Below are 6,749 nucleotides of genomic sequence, written 5' to 3' on the forward strand. Positions count from 1 at the left end.
TTCCTTTTATGAACCTTTTCTTTATGTCTGAAGAATTCCTTTTAGTATTTCTTTTAGTATTAGTTTGAAGGTGATAAATTCTTTCACTTTCTGTTTGTCTGGTAATTTTTGTATTTTGCATTTATTTATAAATGATATTTTCACTGGGTATAGAATGATGTCTTTAGTTTTCTTTGTTTAGACCTTTAAACGTGTTATTCCCTTGCTCCATTGTTTCTGTAGAAAAGTCAACCTTCAATCCTTTTGTAACTTTGTTGGATATATAATGTATCTTTTTTAAAACTCTGGATGCCTTTAAAATCTTCTAGTTTAGTTTAATTTGCAAGTTTTTTACTATGATGTGTTTAGGAGTTTTTTTCACTTTTCATGCTTGGGGTTCACAGAGACTCCTCTTAAATGTGTGTGTTGACGTCTTCAGTTTAGGATAATTCTTAGTATTTCCCCAGATATTTTTCTCTATCTCGTGAGCTCTTTCTCTCCCCCCTATTTTTCTGAAACTTTAAGTACATTTTAGACCTTATTACCATGTGTAATGTGTCTCGTATACACATTTGTGCATTTTTTCCATGATTTACTCTTTTCTACTAACCTGTTTTCCAATTCACTAATTTTACCTTCTTCTCTACTCAAACAGCTGTTAAACCCAACTATTACATTTATAATTTTACTTCTTGTACTTTTAAACTAATTTTTTGATAGATCATCATTCTCTGGTAAATTTCTCCAATTTTTGTTTTCATGTCTCTGAGTGAAGACCCACAGTGAATGAAGACAGGGCCTCTTCCCTCTCCACACACCTTTTCCACCATGATAATCAACCATGAGGCATTTCCCATCAGAGTCCTGCCTCACAAAGGATGTTTACAACAGAAATGTGAAAGCCTGAGGAACCACAGCCAGCAGGACACTTGTTCTTCAGGAAGTCACAACACGCTCGGCATGACAGGAGACAGGCTCGAGGACCTGAAACTTCTGAGGAGAACCATCAAGAGTCACTTTTGCTTTAATACATTTCTGAGGGTGGGGATGATGAGTGCAGAATAACGTACAAAAAGCTGGAAACCGATGGGCTACTTGAGAAGCTTCACTACGTTCAGACTCAGAACTATGATTTCCTTGAAGATGGGCACATAGTTTGGATTTTCCTGCCATGGGACCCTGCTCCAGATTCCTGACGATGGTCTGCTTCATGTCCTGGCTGCCGTCCCCTCGGGTGGCCAGCAGTGTGCCAATGTGGCCATCCTTGATGTCTGGGTATTTGCTGGCCAGAGTTGAAACTTCCAGGCACAACTTCTGCAAGGGCGACAGTAGGGTTACTGTGCTCACCTGCATGTTTGCTGAATCCAGAGGCCAGCTTCTGGAATAGGAAGTGGAGCAGCTCAGCCTCCCTGTCTTCTCGGCACCTCCTTGTACTCCTTAGTGCTCCAGGATGAGACGTGATTCTGCGTGATGGCCCGCAGGTACCCACCACCACTCACTCTCACCCTCTTTTTGTATGGATTTTTAGTTTCTGCAAAATCACTGAAATATTCTTCCGCAGTGACACAGATGATGTCTACAGCATTTGAGCCTAACAGCCACTTCTTTGTTATCAGCTCATCGAGATGTTGCTCCAGATCCTGGAAGACCTCTTCCTGGTATCTGCTGCAGCCTCCTCGCAACAACGGTGTCTAAAATCCCATCCATGTTTGGTTGGCTCAGAGACACACCCTCTTCCACTTCATTTTAAAAATACTTCCTTTTTAAACTGATTAGGGGTTCCTTAAAGCTCTGACAGCTGTGATGATTGCTATCATATCCTGAACATAGCAGTGTGGTGCTGCCAATTTTTCAGATGTTCTATATACAACTGAGCCTCAACTCTGTGTCTATTTAGGAAAGAATTCATTTGCTGAAGACACAAACTGGTAATTTGTTTTCAAATCTTCACTCATCTGAGTAGTGATTTAAAAAATTTGATGCACCATCTGGAAGACAGGGGTAGGGAGTGTTCCCACTTGGGTCCGCTTTGGGCTCAGTCTCTTTCATTCAGTCTTTAGTGTCTGTGTCTAGTGCTTTCTGCAGCCAGACAATGATGTTTGAAGTGAGAGCTGCCATGTACAGATGGAACAGCTCAGACACCACATTTGAAGAAAGTAAAAGCTCCAGGGCATTGATGTCCACTTCTGGGACCAGCTCCACATTCCCAGTCATCTTTGCGCTTGTGTAGGTGTTTAAGACCCGGGTCAAACAGGCTCATAATCTCACTTGCTTCTAGATCTTCCCACAAGATCTGCATCCAGGTTCTCAGGGCTTGATGGTTGAGGAGTTTCTGAAAATCTCATAATGGGGAGAAAAGCACGCAGCCACCAGGTTTTTGGCAACAATGGGTTCATCTAGGACATGCTTCCATATGATTTCCAGGTGGCACATGAACCACACCTTGTTGGACTCCCTGGGGTTCTGCCTCTGTGCCCTCAATTCTAGCACTCACGATCTGTCCAAGATGACAAACATTTCCTCCTTCCAATTCTTGGACCTCTCAAGAGGAACAAAGCTAGTTTGCATTTTTTTTTGGCCAAGTATGCACCAATCAATTTTTCTTCCCTTTCCATGATCCTGACAACAGAGACCGGAAAAATGGGGTCCTGGGGGATGGTGAGCAGCGACCTCTGCAGCACCATCCCCAGCTGCTTGGCCAGCCCGTCTGAGAGCCCCTGTGTGCTCCCAAAGTCACTGTGGATGAGGGTCATGTCCATGCGGTGGTGCTCGGACATCAGCTCTTGCCAGGAGCACACTCCTGTTCCAGGTCCATCAGGTTCCAGCGGGCCTGAAGGAGTGCCCCTTGTTCAGTGAGGTCCAGGGTCCCCACTCCTCACAATCTGGGACACCGAGAAGATGTTCTTGAGGCTCTCCACAGCTGCAGCGAGCTGGGTGTGCTGTACGACGGCATCCTTCATCCTTGACGTACTTGATGCTCTTGATGGATGGTGTGGATGTCCACCTCAAGTCTTTGCTGACGTCGGCCAGGGACCGCAGGATGTCTCTGACATCATCCAGTGCATTTTGGAGCTGGTTCCGGCCCATGTGGCACCCCATACAGCACCCTGTCCAACCATGACTGGATAGCGACCTGCAGTGTGACCTCCACGGACGCCTTTCTCCAGGCCTCTCTTCTGAGGTTCTGAGGTTCCCCTCCACCTTGCCCTGCTGGTCCAGGCACAGAAGCATCACCTTTTGAATCTCTGTTGCAACATCCTCCTGGTCTGTCTCCTTCATGGTTAAAAAGCAGGCGGAATCCGCCACCCTTCCCCGCGTGAGAGCAACGATATCCCTTGGCACTGCCACCCGGCGCCTGACTGGAAGTGTCATCCAATTTCTTGAACGTGTTCATCACAGTTACTTTAAAATCTATGTCCTGTGTATTATATCTAGATCATCTTTGAGTCGTCTACATTATCTATTTCTTTTCTCTTGATTTGGTCATTTGAGTCTCTCTAGTATCATTCATGGTAATTATTTACTTATTTCTTGAAGGCAAAATGGAATAAAAGAGGCTAGCGACATTGCTGTATCTCAGGAACTAGAAGGAAGCAAGGCTTGCTGGTGTGTCTGGAGGCTAATGTAGCTTGCTCGGGAAAAGCATCAAATAAGGCAGAGGTGAGACTGAACCCAGCCATTTTGACTGAGTACTGGATACTGTGTATAAAACGTGTAGAAACTCTGAATAATGCTAACTTCCAGCAGATTAGAATCTATTTATTTGTTTACTCATAGGTTAGCTACAGTAGGTCTTGGTCCCCTTGATACAATCAGGGGATGGGAGGCATTAAAGCTGGTTTCAGGCTTTGTGAGAACTGGTCTACTTCTAGTTTGAAGTAATCCTAAAGGAAGACCTTTCAAGAATCTCAACTGAGAGCAAAGGTTGTTAACCTGGGCCCATCACCCTTGCCAGGCCTCAGATGCCACTTCACCTCCCAAGCACTCTGAGACGGGTCAAAGCTCTGCTTAGCTTTCTAGCTTCTTAGCTGGCCTTTTCTTTCATCTTCTCAGCCTCTTATGTTGCAAACATTAGTAAGAAATAATATCCTCAACGAAAAAAGCAGCACAGAGTCATGCTCAGTGTTTCCATTCTCTTTTCTCTAAAACTTAGTTCTCTCAATTCCTAGCTGCCTTGGTAACACTCAACCCCAATTTTTTCCCCTCCTACCCCCATGAAACTGCTCTGTGCCCTTAGCCTTGAAATGCAACTTGATCTCTTGTTCGGTGCCACTTACTGATTGGCAAATGCCTTGAGGGAAAAACAGCACAGAATGGTGAACTCACCTCAATGGCTTTCTTTTCTCTTGGGTCTTAGACTTTCAAGTTCTTGCTGACTGTGTTGCTCTATGATTACTTCAAACAGGTATTTAAAAAATTTTTTTAACCAGTTTTAAACTTTTTTGTTGGAATGAGGCTTGGTCTGCTACAGCTACGCTCTCATGACCAGGAACATAAATTAGAAAGCATCATATTTTTATATAGAAATCAGAATTCTCATTTTCTCTTAAAAATAAAAAATTCTAGCAAAACCAGGCCCACGTTCTTGCATAGAAATAATGGCTACGGGTAAGTAGCCCCTGTCCTTTAATTTCAGGTATATGTTCTCCAGTTTAATTATCCGGATCACTCAGTGACCCCTGAGAGTAAAAAAAGAAGAAAGTCCGTAATTGAGCTTTGAGTGATACTAATACCTAATCATGTTGTATAAAAGGAGAGCTGAAGGGGACGTTGAGAATGCATAGTCAGGAGAGTAAAAGGTCGATTACAAGATTGTTGTATCACGCAACTCGAGGGAAGACAACGTTTCAGAACGGAGTTGGGCAGCGGGGATCATCTGTGCTGAATTCTGCCGAGCCTTCAAGTTGGGCCAGTACTAAATATTCTCTAGTGAGTGACTTAAATGGAATTGGTGATCTTAGAAAGAGTCTTTCTAGCAGAATCATGGGGTTTACAGAGGTTGGGGTGGCTTAAGGAGTGAATCAGAGCTGTGGAAGTAAAGTGGTGATGTAGACAGCTAGTTAAAAAGTCTGTGTCAGGAAGGCAAGAGAAAGGATGGTGTTGGGAAGGATGGGAGCTGAGTAATACATTTCAGAGACGAGTGGTCCTTCTTGGCTGCCTTCTTGGTACATCAGCTGGCCTTTCCCCACTTTCTTACAAGATGAAATGCTGCAAAGATATTTTCTTGAAGATGAGAAAGAGGAAAAGCTGGTCAGCACTCCCCTGTCTCAGGAAAGAAAGAAATAAGGCTTGCTGGGCTCTCCGGAGGCTAACTGAGGTTGCTAGAGAAGAGAGAAAACGAAGGTGGAGAAAAGCCTGGCTCTAGCCACTCACCAGACTTGAGCAGCCCTGCCTTGTATGAAGTCATCCCCCTTCCCTGCCTTGACAGAGGCAACAATCAGAAGATAGCAGCGCGGAGGCTGCCTGGGTTTTCCTTTTCAAATACCTTTGGAGGGCTGGGACCTTTTCCCCCTAGCTTCAGGGATCTGTTCCTTGGCGCCCCAGTAAAATTACAGACGCAGTCTGCCTGATAATGACTGTAAATGACAGAGACGATCAGGTTTACCTTGTGACGTCCTCAGGGGACTTGCGGTTAGTTTAGTCTGAATTTAGCATCAGCTGCTCCAGTTCCTTTCTTTTCAGCAGGCAGTGGCTGGACTCATCCTGTTATTCTTTCAAACCTAATTAGTGTGAGGGCTTTCCCTCCCTCTCTCCTGCCCATCCCCACAGCCCTCCTTCCGCTCCTGCTCCCTAAGCATGCCAGTCTAGGAACCCAAGCGGGTTGTTTTTAGAGGGTGGGCTTTTTTGTTTCTTTGCCTTGGGAGAAACAACCCATGCCTTTGAGCTGTCGGTTATTCATAGTTCCTCCAGGAAAATATACACCAACTTGACTGAACTCCAACCTCCCTTAACTCCTTTATGGTTTGAAGGTAGTCAGGTTAAGGGTTTTATAGCTAACTAGAGATGTTTGGAATGTACTGTAGGTCTTAAACAGAAGTGAACATGCCGAATAGCTAAAGGTTGGAGGGCGTAGTTTTCATTAAAACCAAACCTCCAGATCTTTTAACTTACCAGAAGCCACCATGTGTGTATTTATGTATGTATACATATGTATGTGTCTATGTGGATGTGTAATGTATATTACAGATACATGTTACATATACCTATATTGCATATATATACAAAGACACATACATACCCCTTGAAAGCCCTGCTTCTCAAACTTGAACGTATGGATCACTTACGCATCTTGCTAAAATGCCGATTCCGACTCAACAGGTCTGGGATGGGGACCACATTTTGAACAGCACTTCCTAAAGAGAGTGTCACATACTCCCCTCCAGCTTCTTCATGGTAACCTAGTCAACCCACTCCTGAGTTCTGTTAATTGTTGCTCCAGTGTCTCTCTAGGCTATGTGAAAGATCCATTGAAAAGGGGGCATTTTTGCTATCTCTCAAAGTAGCAAATGCTTAGCTATATTAAGTAAAGCGGACTCTGGATTTGTGTTCCGGTTTCCTGTTCCAGACAACTATGTTGGGAAATGTGAAAGGTGATGTAAAATCTCTTTAGATTTATGTTAGTTTACTAATATTTCTTCAGTTTGCTACATTGAGCAATTAGCTCATTCATTTTTAATTAATTAGTTTTCGTCTATTTCCAGGTATGCATACAAGGTTACGAATTCACTTCTTTGTACTGATTTATATGTATACCACGAATTTTGAAATTG

General features: G+C 43.8%; 1 pseudogene; it reads right to left on the reverse strand.

Annotated features, from left to right (window-relative positions):
- Positions 1-1,070: 1,070 nt before the first annotated feature.
- LOC112413225 (exocyst complex component 3 pseudogene) lies at positions 1,071-3,273 on the reverse strand (annotated as a pseudogene).
- Between the last annotated feature and the right edge of the window lie 3,476 nt (positions 3,274-6,749).

Source organism: Neophocaena asiaeorientalis, unplaced genomic scaffold, assembly GCF_003031525.2.
Source record: "Neophocaena asiaeorientalis asiaeorientalis breed wild unplaced genomic scaffold, Neophocaena_asiaeorientalis_V1.1 scaffold14, whole genome shotgun sequence".
Taxonomy (NCBI): domain Eukaryota; kingdom Metazoa; phylum Chordata; class Mammalia; order Artiodactyla; family Phocoenidae; genus Neophocaena; species Neophocaena asiaeorientalis.